The sequence below is a fragment of the Hordeum vulgare genome, chromosome 7H, assembly GCF_904849725.1.
Source record: "Hordeum vulgare subsp. vulgare chromosome 7H, MorexV3_pseudomolecules_assembly, whole genome shotgun sequence".
Classification (NCBI taxonomy): domain Eukaryota; kingdom Viridiplantae; phylum Streptophyta; class Magnoliopsida; order Poales; family Poaceae; genus Hordeum; species Hordeum vulgare.
Genome location: NC_058524.1, coordinates 363,175,844 through 363,198,472, shown reverse-complemented (window position 1 = coordinate 363,198,472; position 22,629 = coordinate 363,175,844).

Sequence of the window (22,629 nt, the reverse complement as noted above, 5' to 3'; positions counted from 1 at the left end):
GACATGGGAAAAGTCTAGATGCTAGTAGTCATATGATGTTGAAGTAATTGGTGTTGATTGATATTTAAGTTATGTTGTTATTCTTCTAGTGGTGTTATGTGCACGTCGACTACATAACACTTTGCCTTTTTAAGGACCGAGGGGAATGCATTGTGTATAAAGAATTCTTATGGTGGGTTGCCGGAGTGACAAAAACCTTAACCCTAGTTCGCATACTTTTTCATGAGGGTTAGGCTTTGCCTTAATTTCTCTCTTTTATTTGTGGGTGCTTGCAAGAGTGATTAATCATAAGAGTGTACTTGTCTTAGCCAAGACACTTATCAATATAAAACATAGTACGAGACGGAATATGGCGAAAGCACTTGACTATCTCTCCCGTGTGTCCTCGGGAACGCCTTAGTCTTTATAAGATTAATCCCTCGGCTTATCCTTTGTGTTCAAAAGGATTGGGCCACTTGTTGCACCTCAGCACCATTTACTTTCCTTGCATTTATTTCCTTGTTGCTATTACTAGAAAACCCATAAAAAGTTACCTTTTAGTACTTGCAGTTATTCCTTGCTCAAGATCACTTGTCAATACCTTCTGCTCCTCGTTGGGTTCAACAGTCCTACTTATCGAAAAGGCTACGATAGATCCTCTGCACTTGTGGGTCCTCAAGACCATTTTTTGGCACCGCTGCCGGGGAGTGTAGCGCTATTGGTAAGTGAATTTGGTAAGTAAACCTTTACGTTGTACGTGCTGTTCTTGTTGTACTGTTTCCACTTTTTGTCCCTATGGACAACTCTGCTCTTGGTTTTTTGCACGTGGGGAACCACCCCAACGCTATTGTGGTCGAGAAGCCTTCCCCACCTACTGAAATTGTGCCTTTTAAAATACCAACCCATATTGTTGATTGTGTTTTGGCTAATCGTTATGCAGGAGATAGACATCTTGGTGAAAACTTGCTATATCTTTCACAACTATGCTCCTTATTTCAGCTTGCAGGTATATCGATGGATTTTGTTATGAGAAAGATATTCTCTCTATCATTAAAAGATAAGTCTTTGGATTGGTATAGGCTTCTTGATGACTCTCATTTACTAAATTGGCAAGATCTTATGCCTCTCTTTTATGCAAAGTTTTATCCTCATCATGAAATACATCGAGACAGGAATTATATTTATAAATTTCGATTTCGTGACGGAGAAAGCATCGCTCAAGCTTGGGGGAGATTGAAGTCGTTAATGCTCAAATGCCCCAATCATGAGCTCTCCAAAGAAATTATTCTTACAAATTTTTATGCAAGGCTTTCTCGTCAAGATAAAGCGAAGCTTCCTCTAGTAGGGCATTCTCCAACAAAAGCACTGAATCTAAGTGGGATCTTATTGAAAGGATCCAGAAGAACACTGAAGACTGGGAGATTTATAAAGGTATTGAACCCTTTCTAAACTACGAGCGTGATTACATTGAGAGCTATGTGAAAATTGATTACTTCAATACCTTTTGTGCTAAGAATGGTCTTGATTCCCAGCTTCTAATTGATTTTTGCAAAGACTTTGCCTCTCATATTGACTCTTCTAAGAAGAAGGAGGATCAACACCATAAACCTTTTAAGGAATAACCTGTTGAGATTAATGTTGTTGACCCTATCTTGCCTGCAGTTGCATATGAAAAGCCCCCTGTTCCCGCAAGAAGGAGTTCCCACTAGAGGCATCCTGAATAAAAGTGAAAGAACGAGTGACGAGCGTGAGGACCTGATTAAAGTCGATCCTCAAGTTGCATTGGTCAAGGATCTTGTTACTAGTAATATTGAGGATTCCAATATAAATTTTTGTGCTGCTTGTACTAACCTTGTTACAACCAAAAATAAAGGCCCAATTTCAGGTACTCCACTTGTATCCGTTAAAATAGGAGATCATAATTATTATGGGCTATGTGATTTGGGATCCAGTGCTAGTGCTATTCCTTTTCCACTTTATCAAGAGATCATGAATGAGATTCTACCATGTGAAATTGAAGAAGTCGATGTTACTATTCATCTTGCAAACAAAGAAACTATCTCTCCTATTAGAATTGTGCGAGATGTTGAAGTTCTATGTGGAAAGGTAAAATATCGTACCGACTTTCTAGTACTTGGTTTAGTGCAAGATAGTTTTTGCCCTATTATCTTTGGTAGGCCTTTTCTCAAAACTCGTGATGCTATTATAGATTGCAGGAAGGGAAAAGTATCTGTTGAATTTATGTGGGGACCCCGACTTACGAGTCGAGATTGCCGAATGAACGTGCTCAGTGATCCCCGAGATCAATGCTCGGCGAACTCACATATACTGAATAATAGAGTCTTACATCCAGGTACAAATTTTTGCATCACATGACCGAATGGTCAAGTTCACAAGATAGGGCCAAAGGCTAGATCATACTGATACTACTAATAGCGGAAATCATAGGGGCTAAGCGGGTGCCCAAGCCCTCAAGCCTTCATCGACAGGCATTCCGACTGGGAAGCGTCCTAGTTCGCAGGGGCGTCTTCGAAGACGTACTCATCTCCAAACTCCGGTCCTTCCATGGCTGGTCAATAATATAACAAGTGGCAATCTAATGAGTACTTTTGAATGTACTCGCAAACAGCCCATGATATGAACAATGAAAGTGAAGGATAACAACATCATGCACCTCTGGTGGAATTCACCTTGGTGGTAAACGATCATGAATATGCATCAAGTTAAAGAATTACTTTTGAATAACAAGCTACAGATATCAATATGTGCTCGGGGCTGAACCATCCGGGTTCACCCTGTATGCCAAGTCACCAAACTAGGTCATAAAATTACTTTCATAATCACTCCTTTCATCGCAACTCACACACACACACTTGGTTTATGAAGAAACAACTCGACGTAGTTTAAGCAGGATTACCCAACTGTCCTTGACCGTGGACACGGCTATTCGAATACTTTTACACTCTGCAGAGGGAGTACACTGGACCCACGAGATTCGAGAAACTTTCGTGTCACCCATGACTCACGGTATATAACATACCCGAGGTAAGTACCCGATCAATGCCTTTCCCCTTACGATACTAGACAAAGTGTTCCACTCGATTGGTACCCAGCCCACATGTTGTACATCTTACGAGAACCAACTCTGGACTGTATCAACTATGCGGGGACCAACTGTGTGCGTGGAACACGTAAAAATGGCATAGTCGCCCTACCTGGCACGACCCCGTCACGAGAGTGACCACACATCACTCCCACCACTAGTAATGTGGCTCTTTGCTAGCAGCGTAGAGAGTAATAAACACAGCCCCGTCCCATAAAGGGGAAACGTGGTTGTACATGTAAGGTTGGGACAGTCGACATATCATAAATCTATTCCCATTTCCAAAACCATACTCATGCAAATACCCGGTGCACCACTTCACCAAAGTGGCCACCTTGCTCATCATCACCCTCGGGTATTAGTGGAACCCGGCGGGGTTTTCATAAATCTTTGATTTATACCAACACATGCTCATGGTACTGTTACTCTATCTTTACTTGTCATCATGATACAAGCATGACCCTCATAGGTGGTAGGATCAAGCTTAATGCATGTGCTCCGGAGGAGCCATCGGTAACATCACATCTTCACTAACCAATTCTGTGAAGACTTCCGTGTGCTTAAAATACAGGTGGCCATATTGGAAGTTGAAAACAAAACCCTTCGGCGCATAATAGCGTACTTGAAGAACAACAAGTAGGACGAAAAGTGAAATCTTCATGGTTAATGGCATTCCCTTAGCTTGTTCTAAGCTTGGTGGAGTGCCCGGTATCTTTATTTTTATCCTTTGCCTTTTGATGGTCAAGTTTAGTGTCGTATCATGTCTAGGGAAGTTATCTTATGAAATAGGTGTTTGCATTGAGGTCTATCACTCCTTGTGGAGAATCTTGTATCCGTGAGCCTGTAGTGTCAATGATGGAATATTAATGAGAAGTCTATTGGTTTCTTTGCTCACTTGGTATTCTCTTCATTCAATCGATCTTATATGCTGATTCTTATGGCAGTATTGATTTTACATATCAGGTATGGCTTTGAAAACTTTATTTAATCTTGGAAAACATAGCATTGGTTAAAACAACAAGCATGAGTTCTTCTAGTAGCGACATAACCAAAACCTTTATGTTCTTATGCTTCAAGTGTTATGCTGACAAGGAAGACAACTTGATGTTTTTATGCCAATTGTTTATGTTAAACTTTATATTGTTTTTCATCCAAGTCAACATTATTTATCTGCTCTCAAAAGCCTTTGCTAGCCAACCCTTGCACTAAGCGGGAATACTACTTGTGCATTCATACCCTGAAACCTGAACCTTCCCAAGAGTCCACCATACCTTCCTTATACGTGGTATTTCACCGCCACTCCTAAAGTATATTACTCATGTGCTATCTTTAAACCTTCAAATATTACTCCCTACTGTGTGCCTCTATTTTAGCTCATGAGGAAGTAGTAGATAATTCATCATCTTCTCATATTGGACAAGTTTTATCCTGGGTTTTCATGTTTAATCTGCAAACCCCTAATACCAGAAGGGACTGGCATGACCGCGCCCAGCTCGTAAAAGATAATAAAAACAAACAAAACCTCCTTCATGCTTTGTTGATGAGAAATCAGAAAACTTTGGTAGTGATAAACAAAGGAGACTAAGGGGATGTGATCATCCCCACTTTGGGAGTCGTTCCTCAAAACATGTCAAGCATGAGAAGTATTGGGCTATCTACCTGCATTCATTGACAAATTATGCACCTCTAAATTTTTTTTTTACCATCTTGTTGGTTTCAAAATCCCTAGAAGCTCTAGAACATGAGTTTTCCCTACTTCACTCTCCGAAGGGCGAATCCTGAAAAGAGCAGACACTTTATGTTGACAAAGATGCATGCATTTATATTGTTTCATTGAGAGTTGCCATATCACACCTTTGTTGATGTTATCATTAAGATAAGTAAGTTGTTTGTTAAAGCCTAGCTAAATCAAACATCTTCCTTAGTTTTAGCATTTCACTTCCTGACTAATAACATGTTCTTTCAAAAAGCTTCAATTGATCTCATCAAAATATAAGAGGAAGAGGAAAAACTAAACGTTATTAGTTGTTCTTTGACCAAGGACATGTTTGCCATAGTTTCGTGAGTTTTCTTAGCTCTATTTTTTATTGTAATTGATATTACTCTTTCATACGGGCCTTATGAGTTGAGATTGATGTTGAGGATGGTTGAGTTTAGTAGAGAAATTATGATGCTTCTTGTCCATATACTTATTTATCGACACTTCACTCCCTAAACCTTGTGGATAGGTTTACTGAGCTTAGTATTCGCTTGGGGCCAAGCGAAGTCTAAGCTTGGGGGAGTTGATACGTCCAAAATGCATCACTATTTTGTATCATTAATTGTCTCTATTCATTGATATAATTCACATTATGAGGATGTACTTATAGTGTTATGGCCTATTTTACACAGTTTACAACTTTCCGGTGCCTAAACAGCACACCCAGGATTCAACGGAGAAAATAGCACGAAGAGTTACCTTATCTGAGCATCCCCAACTGCGCTGAAAATTTGAGCGATGAAGTTTCTGAACAGATCGCGAAGAAAGGCCAAAGAAGGGCCGGAGGGGGGCCATAGGTCACCCAGGCGACCTGCTAGCGCGGGCCACCCCTAGGCCGCGCCAGGAGGCCTCCTGGGTGGTTGGTCCCGCCTCTAGTGCTCTCCTTTGGCCTATATGTTCCTCTTGACCTAAAGGTTATGGGGGACAGAAGAGTTTTCGCAGTTCCGCCGCTGCTCCGCGGCGGAATCCTACAAAGAAGAAAAGACCTTTCCAGCGGGCAGATTCTGCGTGGGAGAACTCCTCCCGGAAGGGGAGATCGTCCTCAACGTTATCACCATCATCACGGGCATCATCGAGATCACCATCACCATCATCACCATCACCAGCACCATCCCCACCTTCATCCCATCTACTTCACCATTGCAATCGGAGTTTTACCTTGCACTATTCATCCCCGCTACTCTAACGGTGTTGATTAGTCTTTTGTGGTGAATGCTATTGAGTTTTGTTGGAGAATTATTTTTATGACCACATTGTTAATCATATTTTCATCACCTCTGATCATGATCTCATTTATGTCTTGTGAGTAGTTCCGTTAGTTCTTGAGGATATGGGAGAAGTCTAGATGCTAGTAGTCATATGATGTTGAAGTAATATGTGTTGGTTGATATTTAAGTTATGGTGTTATTCTTCTAGTGGTGTTATGTGAACATCGACTACATAACAGTTTGCCTTTTTAAGGACATAGGGGAATGCATCGTGTATAAAGAATGCTTTTCGTGGATTGCCGGAGTGACAGAAACCTGAACCCTTGTTCGCATACATTTGTATGAGGGGGTATTGGATCCTAAAGCTTATTGCTATTGTTAGGCTTTGCCTTAATTCCTCTCTTGTATTTGCGGATGCTTGCAAGAGGGATTAATCATAAGAGTGTACTTTTCTTAGCCTAGATGGTGCACTAGTTAAGATCCACCCACATCACACTTATCATTACAAAACATAGTACTAGACGGAATATGGCGAAAGCACTTGACTATCTCTCCCGTGTGACCTCACGAACGCCTTAGTCTTTATAAGTTTAGTCCCTCGGCTTATCCTTTGTGTTCAAAAGGATTGGGCCACTTGCTGCACCTCGGCACCATTTACGTTCCTTGCATTTATTTCCTTGTTTCTATTACTAGAAAATCCATAAAAAGTTACCTTTCAGTACTTGCAGTTATTCCTTGCTCAAGATCACTTGTCAATACCTTCTGCTCCTTGTTGGGTTCGACACTCCTACTTATCGAAAAGGATACGATAGATCCCCTACACTTGTGGGTCATCAACATCCACCTGCCGTACAACGCGATCCTTGGGTACCCGACTCTCGCCAAGTTCATGGAAGTGACCCACCATGGCTAAACGTCCTCAAGACGCCTGGGAGCGGCGACGTCATCACCATCGCATGCGAAGAGAAGGATGCCATCTGCACCCTCGAGCACGCCTACCGCAAAGAGGAGGCCAAAAGCTCGAATGATGAAGCGGACAAGGCACCTCGCAAGGACCCGCACAACTAGAAGAAGAAGCTCCTCCTCACAGAGCGCCCTGGGACTTCAGGCCTTGAGCCCGGGGACGGGGCCATGTCTCCCATGGCATAGGAGGGCGCGCTCGGTGATACATCTCCGTCGTCTCTATAATTTTTGATTGTTTCATGCCAATATTCTACAACTTTCATATACTTTTGACAACTTTTTATACTATTTTTGGGACTAACATATTGATCCAGTGCCCAGTGCCAATTCCTGTTTGTTGCATGTATTTTGTTTCGCAGAATATCCATACCAACCGAAGTCCAAACGTAATAAAAACTTACGGGGATTTTTTTGGGTATATTTATGATTTTTGGGAAGAAGAATCAACACGAAGCGATGCACGGAGTGCCCACAAGCCGTGTCGCCGCGGCCAGGGGGTGGGCCCACGGCAGACAGGCTTGTGGCCACACCTTAAGGTGGTTGGAGCCCTCCTTTCGCCGCAAGGAAGATAATATCCGGAAAAATCCATGTCAAAATTTCATCCCAATCGGAGTTATGGTTCTCCGGGAATTTAAGAGACGGTGAAACGCAGAATCTGGGAGCGCAGAAACAGAATGACACAAAGAGAGATCCAATCTCGGATGGGCTCTCGCCCCTCCACCGCCATGGAGACCATGGACCAGAAGGTAAACCCTTCTCCCATCTAGGGAGGAGGTCAAGGAATAAGAAGAAGGAGGGGGCTCTCTCCCCCTCTCTCCCTGCGGAGCCGGAACGCCGCCCGGGACATCATCGTGTGACGGCGATCTACACCAACACCTCCGTCATCTTCACCAACATCTCCATCATCTTCCCCCATCTATATTCAGCGGTTCACTCTCCCGCAACCCGCTGTACCCTCTACTTGAACATGGTGCTTTATGCTACATATTATTATCCAATGATGTGTTGCTATCCTATGATGTCTGAGTAGATTATCGTTGTCCTATCGGTGATTGATGAATTGCTATGATTGGTTTAATTTGCTTGTGGTTATGTCGCTGTCCTTTGGTGCCCATCATATGATCGCGCACGTGGATCACACCATAGGGTTAGTTGTATGTTGATACGACTATGTATTGGCAGACTAGAGTGACAGAAGCTTCAAACCGAGCATAGAAATTGATGCATATGGGATTGAAGGGGGACCAATATATCTTATTGCTATGGTTGGGTTTTACCTTAATGAACGTTAGTAGTTGCGGACGCTTGCTAATAGTTCCAATCATAAGTGCATAGAATTCCAAGTAAGGGATGACATGCTAGCACAGGCCTCTCCCACATGATACTTGCTATCGATCTAGTAACGTAGTCAATTGCTTAGGGACAATTCCGCAACTCCTACCACCACTTTTCCACACTCGTTAGACACTCGTAGTGGTTTCTTTATCTAACCAGCCCCTAGTTTTATTTACGTGTTCTTTACTTTGTTGCAAGCCTATCCTATCACTCCTACAATGTACTTCTAGTTTCATACTTGTTCTAGGTAAAGCGAACGTAAAGTGTGCGTAGAGTTGTATCGGTGGTCGATAGAACTTGAGGGAATATTTTTCCTACCTTTATCTCCTCATTGGGTTCGACACTCTTACTTATCGAGAAAGGCTACAATTGATCCCCTATACTTGTGGGTTAGCAAGACCTTTTTCTGGCGCCGTTGCCGGGGAGCAATAGCGTGGGGTGAATATTCTCTTGCGTTCTTGTTTGCTTTATCACTAAGTAGATTTTTTTGCTGTTCTAAGCCGTTCTTTATCTTTAGTTATGGATATGGAACACGAAATACCAAAAAAATTAGGTGTACTAGCTACTCATGGAGATGGGGAACCTCCTAAAACCCTCGAGGCTCGTTATGTGGAAAATATTATGCACTTCTTTAATAATCCTGAGAAAGCCCCATTCAATTATATAATGGGATACACGTTGGATCAATTTTAATACTTTAGGGATTATCGCTTGAGTCAAAAAGGGAAACTTTTATGGGATCAAATCCATTTGTTGAAATGGTATACTTGGGAACTATGCAAGAGATATGGTGTTACTTGTTGCTCTAGGATGAAGGCTCCACACCTTCCCTTTTCTTGTGAATTTAATGATCATAGAACCTTGGCTTCTTACGCTAATGGTATATATGATTACTATGATGTGGATCAAATAGAAGAGTTTGTTGCTTTTATGGGTGCTTATGAAATTGAGGCTGTGTTTAAAAGGTGTGATGATAATGATGATGCTCCTTACCGATCTGAAAATTTGGCCAGGCTTCGTTATTGTTATACTAATTATGAGTATAATGCCCATATTGAACGATTTAAGGAGAAATACTATGCTTCCCAAGAAGAGACTATTATTTTGCACGAAACTATGGAAGAAGAAAATGCTGAAATTGTGAGCTCATTAGATGAAAAAGATGACGAGGAGAGCGAAGAACAAAAGGAGGAAGAGCGGACTAGCTACCCGTGCTCACCTTCTAATGAGAGTAACTCTTCAACTCATACATTATTTAATTTCCCTTCGTTCTTACCGAAGGATGAATGCTATGATCCCTTGGATTCGTTTGAAATATCCCTTTTCGATGAACTTGATGCTTGCTATGCTTGTGGCCATGATGCCATTATGAATGATGCTTATGAAGATGAGATAGCTATAGTTCCTTATGTTACACATGATAATTTTGATGAATATAATATTCATGTGCTTGCTGCTCCTACTTGCAGTTATTATGAGAGAGGAACTACATCTCCACCTCTCTATGTTTCCAATACGATAAGATTGCAAGAAACTGCTTATGCTATGTATCGGCCTTTACTTGATGTGCATGAATTGTTCTTTTATGACATGCCAATGCATGGGAAGAGAGTTAGACTTCGTCATTACTTGATATATGTTACCTCGTGCTCACTACTAAATTTCAAATCATTGCTAATTAAAATTGGCTTTGATATACCTTGGGATCCGGGTGGATCCATTACTTGAGCACTTTATGCCTAGCTTAATGGCTTTAAAGAAAGCGCTGTCTAGGAGACAAGATGGAAGTTTTAGAGAGTCATTTATTTCTGTTGAGTGCTTTTATTTAGTTTAAAAACAAAAAAATATAGAGGGGAACTTCAAACTTTTTCAAAAAGAGAAGCGATTGAAAGGTGATGCATTGCGGAAGTGAGGGTCGACCTTGAACACTTGTGTTCATGCTCATGGAAACGATGTAGAATTTTTCATGGAAGTTTCTCACAAAAATAATTATCCCCTTGTACAGTTCCTTTGTATTTTAAAAATAATGTGCCAAGTAAAGCCTTTACGATTAGTTTGGGTGATAGTTGTTTGATCACGCTGAGAAAAGACAGAAACTTTCTGCTCACGAAATTAATTTTAGTTTTTATTCTGGAAGAGCTTTCGAGTTGATTATTTTTTCTGCTGATTGATATCCAAAGTTTCCAGATGTTCGTAAATTTTCAGAGATTTTGAGATATCAGAGGTATACGGAATATACAGATTGCTACAGACTGTTCTGTTTTGACAGATTCTGTTTTCTATGCATTGTTCTCTTATTTTGATGAATCTATGGGTAGTATCAGGGGGTATGAACCATGGTGAAGTTGGATTACAGTAGATATAATGCTAATATGAATTTAGAATGATTTCACAACAGTACTTGAAGTGGTGATTTATTTTATTATACTAACGGATCTCACGAAGTTTTGTTGAGTTTTGTGTGATTGAAGTTTTCAAGTTTTGGGTGAGAGCACGATGGATGAAGGAATAAGGAGAGGCAAGATCCTAAGCTTGGGGATGCCCGAGGCACCCCAAGGTAATATTCAAGGAAGACTCAAGCGTCTAAGCTTGGGGATGCCCTGGAAGGCATCCCCTCTTTCGTCTACAATCTATCGGTAATTTTACTCGGAGCTATATTTTAATTCGTCACATGATATGTGCAGATGCTTGGAGCGTGTTTTGTGTTTATTTTTCCTTTTTATTTTATGCACCATGCTGGTATGAGATAGTCCTTGGTTGTATTTATATAATGCTTCTTGTGCTTCACTTATATCTTTTGAAGTTTGGATTGCATGTTTCCCTAGACATAGAAAACCGCCATTTGTAGAATGCTCTTTTGCTTCACTTATATTTGTTAGAGCGGGGCATATATTTTGTAGAAATAATTAAACTCTCATGCTTCACTTATACCTATTTAGAGAGTTAACAGGAGTTGTTCATTCACATGGTTAGTCATAAAATCCTACATAAAACTTGTAGATCACTGAATATGATATGTTTGATTCCTTGCAACAGTTTTGCGACATGAATATGTGATATTAGAGTCATGCTAGTGAGTAATTGTGTTTTTTCAGAAATACTTGTGTTAAGGTTTGTGATTCCCGTAGCATGCACGTATGGTGAACCGTTATGTGATGAAGTCGGAGCATGATTTATTTATTGATTGTCATCCTTTGTCTGGAGGTCGGGATCGCGTGATGGTTAACTCCTACCAACCTTTCCCCTAGGAGCATGCGTGTAGTACCTTGTTTCGATGACTAATAGACTTTTGCAATAAGTATGTGAGTTCTTTATGACTAATGTTGAGTCCATGGATTATACGCACTCTCACCCTTCCACCATTGCTAGGCTCTGTAGTACCGTGCAACTTTCGCCGGTGCATTACACCCACCATATAGCCTCCCTCAAAACAGCCACCATACCTACCTATTATGGCATTTTCATAGCCATTCCGAGATATATTGCCATGCAACTACCACCGTTCCGTCTCATGACATGTGCCACCACTTCCATACTGCCATTGCATGATCGTAAGATAGCTAGCATGATGTTTCCATGGCTTGTACATTTTTCGATGTCATTGCTATGCTAGATCATTGTCACGGTACACTACCGAAGGCATTTCATATAGAGTCATCATTGCTCTAAGTATTGAGTTGTAAGTGTGATAATCATTATTAATACAGCATTGTCCCATGTGAGGAAATAAAAGAGGCCAGCGAAGCCCATTTACAAAAAAGAGGCCAAAGATGCCCACCAAAATAAAAAAAAAATATAAAAAAGAGGCCAAAGAGCCCACAAAAAAATGAGAGAAAAGAGAGAAGGGACAATTTCTACTATCCTCTTTCCACACTTGTGCTTCAAATAGCACTATGATCTTCATGACAGAGAGTCTCCTATGTTGTTACTTCCATATACTAGTGGGAAATTTTCATTATATAACTTGACTTGTATATTCCAATGATGCGCTTCCTCAAAATTTCCCTAGGTCTTCGTGAGAAAGCAAGTTGCGTGCACACCCACTAGTTTCTTTTGCGAGCTTTCATTCACTTATAAGCTCTAGTGCATCCATTGCATGGCAATCCCTACTCACTCACATTGATATCTATTGATGGGCATCTCCATAGCCCGTTGATAAACCTAGCTGATGCGAGACTATCTCCTCCTTTTTGTCTTCTCCACAGCCACCATATTCTATTCCACCTATAGTGCTATGTCCATGGCTCACGCTCATGTATTGCATGAAAGTTGAAAAAGTTTGAGAACACTAAAGTATGAACCAATTGCTTGGCTAAAACCGGGGTTGTGCATGATTTAAATACGTTGTGTGGGGAAGATGGAGCATAGCCAGATTATATGATTTTGTAGGGATAACTTTCTTTAGCCATTATATTTTGAGAAGACATGATTGCTTTGTTGGTATGCTTGAAATATTATTGTCTTTATGTCAAATGATAGACTATTGCTTCGAATCACTAGTGTTTTAGTATTCCTACCATGATTAGATTATATGATCAAGATTATGCTAGGTAGCATTCCACATCAAAAATTATCTTTTTTATCATTTACCTACTCGAGGACGAGCATGAATTAAGCTTGGGGATGCTGATACGTCTCCATCGTATCTATAATTTTTGATTGTTTCATGCCAATATTCTACAACTTTCATATACTTTTGGTAACTTTTTATACTATTTTTGGGACTAACATATTGATCCAGTGCCCAGTGCCAGTTCCTGTTTGTTGCATGTTTTTTGCTTCACAGAATATCCATACCAAACGAAGTCCAAACGTCATAAAAACTTACGGGGATTTTTTTGGAATATTTATGATTTTTGGGAAGAAGAATCAACGCGAGGCGATGCACGGAGTGCCCACAATCCCTGTCGCCGTGGCGAGGGGGTGGGCCTGTGGCAGGTAGGCTTGTGGCCACTCCTTAAGGCGGTTGGAGACCTTCTTTCGCTGCAAGAAAGATAATATCCGGAAGAAAATCGTGTTAAAATTTAAGAAACGGTGAAACGCAGCATATGGGAGCGCAGAAACAGAAGGACACAAAGAGAGAGAGATCCAATCTCAGAGGGGCTCTCGCCCCTCCGCCACCATGGAGACCATGGACCAGAGGGGAAACCCTTCTCCCATCTAGGGAGGAGGTCAAGGAAAAGAAGAAGGAGGGGGCTCTCTACCCCTCTCTCCCGGCGGCGCCGGAACGCCTCCCGGGACATCATCGTGTGACGGCGATCTACACCAACACCTCTGTCATCTTCACCAACATCTCCATCATCTTCCCCCATCTATATTCAGTGGTTCACTCTCCCGCAACCCGCTGTACCCTCTACTTGAACATGGTGCTTTATGCTACATATTATTATCCAATGATGTGTTGATATCCTATGATGTCTGAGTAGATTATCGTTGTCCTATCGACGGTTGATGAATTGCTATGGTTGGTTTAATTTGCTTGTGGTTATGTTGCTGCCTTTGTTGCCCATCATATGATCATGCGCGTGGATCACACCATAGGGTTAATTGTATGTTGATAGGACTATGTATTGGCAGGCTAGAGTGACAGAAGCTTCAAACCTAGCATAGAAATTGATGCATATGGGATTGAAGGGGGACCAATATATCTTATTGCTATGGTTGGGCTTTACCTTAGTGAACATTAGTAGTTGCGGACGCTTGCTAATAGTTCCAATCATAAGTGCATAGAATTCCAAGTAAGGGATGACATGCTAGCACATGCCTCTCCCACATGATACTTGCTATCGATCTAGTAACGTAGTTAATTGCTTAGGGACAATTCCGCAACTCCTACCACCACTTTTCCACACTCGTTAGACACCCGTAGTTGTTTCTTTATCTAACCAGCCCCTAGTTTTATTTATGTGTTCTGTACTTTCTTGCAAGCCTATCCTATCACTCCTACAAAGTACTTCTAGTTTCATACTTGTTCTAGGTAAAACGAACGTAAAGTGTGTATAGAGTTGTATCGGTGGTCGATAGAACTTGAGGGAATATTTGTCCTACCTTTAGCTCCTCGTTGGGTTCGACACTCTTACTTATCGAGAAAGGCCACAATTGATCCCCTATACTTGTGGGTTATCACTCGGCGCCCCCATTGGGTCAGGCTTGGGGGCTTCAACCAAGGAGATCCCCGACCTGATCAGTAAGGCAAGGGTGGTGCTCGAGTTCAACTCGAGGGGAAGATCCGGCACACACTTGCTCAGCTCTCTTCAGTCTGTCATCAGGGCAATCCAAGAACTTCCAGATGCCCAAGCCGTGCGAAGTGGGGGCTTCCCTGCACCACCAATCAGAGCTGCCGTCAGCGGCACGGTCGACCGGCGTCGCATCTGCATCAATGCGCTCGCAATCGATAGAGACGCGGCCCAAGGCCCTTTCTGGCATGCACTAACTAAGCAACGGTGGGTGTGCCTGCGCGTCGGTTCCCACACGCCCTTCGGGCTGGGGAACGCGGTAGCCACCTATCAGTAGCTCCAACAGGCCATACTCGTGCCCGGCCTGCTGGGGTGTGTCGAGGAAGAGGAGGAGGCGCTCGGGCCGAGCGAAGGCCCCGAGCCTCGGGAGACGGTGGACCCGTGAGGATCGCGACCAAGAAGGCAGGAGATCGGACAACGACAACGCTTTCGGCACTTCAGCGACATGGCCACCAGGTGACTTTTTGTTGGCTACTGATACGTCCATTTTGCATCATGTTTTCATGTTGATATTTATCGCTTCTTTGTCTGTTATTTCACTTCACGGTACTATTCTTATGCCTTTTCTCTCTTATTTTGCAAGGTTTACATGAAGAGGGAGCATACCGAAAACTGGAATTCTGGCCTGAAAGTGGAGAAAAGTTGAGATACCTATTCTGCACAACTCCAAACGCCGTAAAAATCAACGGGGATTGTTTTCCCGATTTATCAAAAATACTGGGCCGAACAAGTGCCTAAGGGGCACTAGGGGGTGCCCACAAGCCTGCACGGCGTGGCCACCCCCCCCAGGCCGCTCCATGGGGGCTTGTGGGCAGCCCACTGGCCCACTGGCCCCCCTCGTTGGGTTCGACACTCTTACTTATCAAAAGGACTACGATTGATCCCCTATACTTGTGTGTCATCAAGACTCTTTTGGGGCGCCGTTGCCGGGGAGTGAAGCACCTTTGGTAAGTGGAACTTAGTAAGGAAACATTCATATAGTGTGCTAAAATTTATTGTCACTTGTCACTATGGATACTAATCCTTTGAGGGGCTTGTTCGGGGTATCTTCACCTCGAACGTCAGCACAAATAGTTGCTACTCAACCAGCTGCACCTACTGAAAATATTTGCTTTGAATTCCCTTCGGGTTTGCTTGAGAAACTGCTGGCTAATCCTTTTACAGGAGATGGAACATCACATCCAGACTTGCATCTAATCTATGTAGATGAAGTTTGTGGTTTATTTAAGCTTGCAGGTGTGCCCGAGGATGAGGTCAAGAAGAAGGTCTTTCCTTTATCTTTGAAGGATAAGGCGTTGACATGGTATAGGCTATGTGATGATACTGGATCATGGGACTACAATCAATTGAAATTGCAATTTCATCAAAAGTTTTAACCTATGCATTTAGTACATCGTGATCGAAATTATATTTACAATTTTTGTCCTCATGACATAGAAAGCATTGCTCAAGCTTGGGGGAGGCTTAAATCAATGTTATATTCATGCCCCAATCATGAGCTCTCGAGAGAAATTATCATTCAGAACTTCTATGCTCGGCTTTCTCATGATGATCGCACCATGATTGACACTTCTTGTACCGGTTCTTTTATGAAGAGAGATATTGACTTCAAATGGAATATATTGGAGAGAATTAAACGCAACTCTGAAGATTGGGAGCTTGAAGAAGGTAAGGAGTCAGGTATGAATTTCACTTTTGATTGCATTAAATCCTTTGTTGAGACAAATACCTTTAGTGATTTTAGCGCTAAGTATGGACTTGACTCTGAGATAGTAGCTTCATTGTGTGAATCTTTTGCTACTCATATTGATCTCCCCAAAGAGAAGTGGTTTAAATATCCTCCTCCTTTAGATGCCAATGTAGTTAAACCCACTCCAGTTGAAGAGAGAGGTATTGCCTATAATGATCCTGTGGTTCCCAGTGCTTACATTGAGAAACCACCTTTCCCTGTTAGGATAAATGATCGTTCTAAAGCTTCAACTGTGATACATAGAGGCTACATTAGAACACCTACACCCCCTGAGCAAATTAGAGTTGAACCTAGCATTGCTATTATCAAAGATCTTCTGTCTGAAGAAGTTGAGGGGCATAATATTCACTTCTGTGAAGATGCTGCTAGAATTGCTAAACCTCATGCTAGAGACAAATATAGGCATGTTGTTGGCATGCCTGTGGTTTCTGTTAAGATAGGAGATCATTGTTATCATGGTTTATGTGATGTGTGTGCTAGTGTTAGTGCAATACCTCAATCCCTATATGATGAAATCAAAGATGAGATTGCACCTGTTGAGATAGAGCCCATTGATGTCACTATTCAGCTTGCCAATAGAGATACTATCTGCCCTGTGGGAATTGTTGGGGATGTTGAAGTCTTGTGTGGTAAAATGAAGTATCCTGCTGATTTCCTCGTTCTTGCTACCGCACAAGATAGCTTTTGTCCCATCATATTTGGTAGACCTTTTCTCAATACTGTCAATGCTCATATTGATTGTGAGAAGCAAACTATCACTGTTGGCTTTGAAGGTGTGTCACATGAGTTCAATTTCTCTATGTTTGGTAACCTCATGAAAAGGAGTTGCCTATTAGGGATGAAACTATTGCCTTAGCTTCTATTGTCGTGCCTCCTACTGATCAATTAGAGCAATACTTGCTTGAGCATGAAAATGATATGCATATGGATGAAAGGGATTAGATAGATAGAGTTTTCTTAGAGCAATATCCTATCCTTAAGAATAACTTGCCTGTTGAACTGCTTGGGGATCCACCCCCACCAAAGGGTGATCCTGTGTTCGAGCTTAAACAGTTGCCTGATACTCTTAAATATGCCTATCTTGATGAAAAGAGGATATATCCTGTTATTATTAGTGCTAGCCTCTCAGAGCATGAAGAAAAGAAGTTACTAAAAACTCTGAGAAAACATCCTGCTGCTATTGGATATACTCTTGATGATCTTAAGGGCATTAGTCCTACTCTATGCCAGCACAAGATTAAAACTGATCCTAACTTCAAACCAGTTGCTGATCATCAAAGGAGATTGAATCCTAAGATGAAAGAAGTAGTAAGAAACGAAATACTAAAGCTCCTGGAAGCAGGTATCATTTATCCTGTTGCTCATAGCGATTGGGTGAGTCCGGTGCATTGCGTCCCTAAGAAGGGAGGCATTACCGTTGTCCCTAATGATAAGGATGAATTGATCCCACAGAGGATTATTACTGGCTATAGATGGTGATCGATTTTAGGAAATTGAATAAAGCCACTAGGAAAGATCATTACCCTTTGCCTTTTATCGACCAAATGCTAGAAAGGTTGTCCAAAAACACACACTTTTGGTTTCTAGACGGTTATTCTGGTTTCTCCCAAATACCAGTTGCACAATCTGATCATGAGAAAACCACGTTCACCTGCCCTTTCAGTACCATTGCCTATGTACGTATACCTTTTGGTTTATGTAATGCACCTGCCACCTTTCAAAGATTTATGATGGCTATATTCTCTGACTTTTGTGAAAAGATTGTCGAGCTTTCCATGGATGACATCTCCGTTTACGGGTCTTCCTTTGATGATTGCCTCAGCAACCTTGATCTAGTCTTGCAGAGATGTAAAGACACCAATCTTGTCTTGAATTGGGAGAAGTGCCACTTTATGGTTAATGAAGCCATCGTCTTAGGACATAAAATTTCTGAAAGACGTATTGAAGTCGATAAGGCTAAGGTTGATGCAATCGATAAAATTCCATACCCCACAGATATCAAAGGGATAAGAAGTTTCCTTGGTCATGCTGGTTTCTATAAGAGGTTCATTAAAGACTTCTCTAAGATTTCTAGGCCTCTTACCAATATCTTGCAAAAGGATATTCCTTTTGTCTTTGATGATGATTGTGAGGAAGCCTTCGAAATACTCAAGAGGGCTTTGATAACTGCACCTATTGTTCAAGAGGGCTTTGATAACCACCTGATTGGAACTTACCTTTTGAAATCATGTGTGATGCTAGCGATTATGCTGTCGGTGTTGTCCTATGGCAAAGAGTTGATAAGAAGTTGAATGTCATTCAGTATGCTAGTAAAACTCTAGACAATGCCCATAGAAACTATGCCACTATGGAGAAGGAATTTTTAGCAGTCGTATTTGCGTGTGAAAAGTTTAGGTCCTAAATAGTTGATTCCAAAGTCACTATTCACGCTGACCATGCTGCTATTAAGTACCTAAGGGAGAAGAAGGACGCTAAATCTAGACTTATCAGATGGGTTCTCTTGCTACAAGAATTTGATTTGCACGTTGTCGACACAAAAGGGGCTGATAACCCAGTAGAAGATAACTTGTCTAGGTTGGAGAACGTTCTTGATGACCCACAACCCATTGATGATAGCTTTCCCGATGAGCAATTGAATGTCATCAATGCTTCACGTAGTGCACCGTGGTATGCTGATTATGCGAACTATATCGTTGCCAAATACATACCACCTAGTTTCACATACCAGCAAAAGAAGAAACTCTTCTTTGACTTGATACATTACTTTTGGGATGATCCTCACCTTTATAAGGAAGGAGTAGATGGCGTTATTAGACGTTGTGTACCTGAACATGAACAGGGACAGATACTACAGAAGTGTCACTCTGAGGCCTACGGAGGATACCATGCGGGAGATAGAATTGGACACAAGGTATTGCAATCAGGTTTCTATTGGCCCACTCTCTTCAAGGATGCCCGTAAGTTTGTCTTGCCATGTGACGAATGTCAAAGAATAGGTAATATTAGCAAACGTCAGGAAATGCCTATGAACTATTCACTTGTCATTGAACCATTCGATGTTTGGGGCTTTGATTATATGGGACCTTTTCCAAAATCCAATGGGTATACTCACATCTTAGTTGGTGTTGATTACGTCACTAAGTGGGTAGAAGCTATCCCCACTAGTAGTGCTGATCACAACACCTCTATCAAGATGCTGAAAGAAGTTATTTTCCCTAGATTTGGAGTCCCTAGATATCTAATGACCGACGGTGGTTCACACTTCATTCATGGTGCTTTCCGTAAAACGCTTGCTAAGTACGATGTCAACCATAGAATTGCGTCTCCCTATCACCCTCAGTCAAGTGGTCAAGTAGAGCTAAGTAATAGAGAGATTAAATTGATTTTGCAAAAGACGGTCAACAGGTCTAGAAAGAATTGGTATAAGAAGCTCGATGATGCACCGTGGGCTTATAGAACGGACTATAAGAATCCCATGGGCATGTCTCCGTACAAAATGGTGTATGGGAAAGCATGTCACTTACCTCTTGACCTAGAGCATAAAGCTTATTGGGCAATCAAAGAGCTCAACTTTGATTTCAAACTTGCCGGTGAGAAGAGGTTATTTGATATTAGCTCGCTTGATGAGTGGAGAACTCAGGCATATGAGAATGCCAAGCTGTTGAAAGAGAAGGTTAAGAGGTGGCATGATAAGAGGATACAAAAGCGTGAGTTCAATGTAGGTGATTATGTCTTGCTATATAACTCTTGTTTAAAATTCTTTGGAGGCAAGCTTCTCTCTAAATGGGAAGGTCCCTATGTTGTTGAGGAAGTATATCATTCCGGTGCTATCAAGATCAACAACACGGAAGGTAATTATCCGAGAGTTGTAAATGGGAAGAGAATCAAGCATTATATCTCAGGTACTCCCATAAATGTTGAAAGCAATATCATCAATACCATAACTCCGGAAGAATACCTAAGGGACATTTATCAGCCTGTTTCAGACTCCGAAAACGAAGAGGTATGTGATTCGGTAAGAAAACAGAGTCCAAAACTTTTCCATTAGGGAATTTGCTCCGTTTTGGAATATTTAAAAAAATACAAAAATTGGAAGTAGTCCGGAAAGTGCGCGAGGAGGCGACAAGCCTGCACGGCGCGGGCCCACCCCTTGGCCGCGTCGTGGGGGCTTGTGGCCACCTCGTGCGCCTCCTGGACTCGGTTTTCGTGCAGGGTACTCCTTCTGATCCGGAAAAAATCATTATATATACTCCCGTTTGGTCTGACCCCTGCATCACGCAGTTTTCCTCTGTTCTTCGTTTCGAGCCTGTTTTCTGCCGCAGATCTAGGTCAAGATGTCGTCCCAGGAATCTGTGGGGGAGAACAATCTCCGTCAAATCTATGGAGAAGTTCATGTTGATCTGAAAAGGATGGAGGTCATGGACGCTAAGGAAAGGTTACCTAAAGAAATCAAGGGCAAAGCTAAGGAGAAGGATCAGGCATGGGACGAAGTGCAATCTGTGCTCATCAAGGAAGAAGTTGAAGAACTGGATTTCCTCCAACCCTACCTCCACCTACTGTCTCCATCTTTGATTGAACTCTTGAGGTTTTGTTAAATAACTCGTTCTCGCAATACTTGTCTCACCCATGAAGTTGTTTTGCTGAAAAAACACATCGCAGATATCCAGGGTATAAATCAAAGACTAATGGCCCTCTTGGAGTCAGAGATTGCAACAACTCCACCGCCATCACCACCAAAGGAAGACAACTGAGCATTGGTAGGGCAATCCCCTTGGCTTGTGCCATGCTTGGGGGAGTTGCCCTGGTATCGTATCACCATCACATCTTCTGCCTTTACCTTTGTTTTAGTTTTCCTTTTCAGTTTCCTCTTTCTCTTGTAGTTTAAAAGTTTTAGTGTTTTAGTTTTGAGTTTAGCTTTGTGTCACCCCCAATGTATTCTTGCTCGTGAGACTTATAATAAAGAGTGTCTTAGTTTAAGGGCTTTGCCTCTTGCCATGATCAAAGAGTGAGAATAGAACAAAAGAATGAAAGATCATGTAATGATCTTATGGGAAGTGATGGCTTCACATATAAAAAGAATGAGTATTGAAACTTGTTGAGGGTAGGCGAATGTAGACCTTGGTAATTGTTGCAATTAATAGGAAGTGATAAAGAAGGAGAGGTTCACATATAAATATATCATCTCTGACACCATCTATGATTGTGAACACTCACTAAACAATTGCATGCGTAGAAGTAGATGTTGGACAAGGAAGACACCATAATGAATTGTGTTTGCTTGGCTCTGAACAATCTTATATGATTAGAGATCCCTTAGCATGTGACGGTTGCTTCCACCTCATATTAGCCAAACCTCCAGTGCCAAGTAGAGATACTACTTGTGCATCCACAAACATTCAAACCAGTTTTGCCATGAGTGTCCACAATACCTACCTACGGATTGAATAAGATCCCTCAAGTAAGTTGTCATATGTGCAAGCAATAAAAATTGCTTTCTAATATGTATGATCTATTAGTGTGTGGAAATAAGCTTTATACGAACCTGTGATGAGGAAGACATAAAAGCGACAGAGTTCATAATAAAGTTCTTTATCACAGGAGGCAATATAAAGTTATGTTCCTCCGCACTAAGAGGACACGCATCCAAACCTCAAAAGCGCATGACAACCTCTGCTTCCCTCTGCGAAGGGCCTATCTTGTACCTTTACTTTTTGCCCTTATTTCGCCTTTATCTTGGCTAACGTCATATGCTTGGGAAAGATCTATATTCATATGTAAACTTGGAGGTAAGTATTCATGAATTATTATTGTTGACATTGCCCTTGAGGTAAGCAGTTGGGAGGCAAAACTATAAGCCCCTATCTTTCTTTGTGTCCAGCTGAAACTTTGATCTCATGAGTACCACGTGACTTGTAGCAATTGTAGAGAACGAAAGAATGATTGAGTATGTGGATTTGCTTTACAAGCTCTTATTTGACTCTTTCTGATGTTGTGATAAATTGCAATTGCTTCAATGACTAAAGGCTATCGGTTGTTACTTCTCGGTAAGGTTCTTAATCCATGCTTTACTTTTTGAAGGAATTATCACTTTACCATCAGAGATTATATGTTGGTATTGCTGTTCTGATCTTGATCATGATGCATGCATGTTTGTATCTTGCTTTGTCGCCACCTCTCTCCGTAAACATCTGGACATATTTATTGAGCTCAGCTTTCGCTTGAGGACAAGCGAGGTCTAAGCTTGGGGGAGTTGATACGTCCATTTTGCATCATGTTTTCATGTTGAAATTTATCGC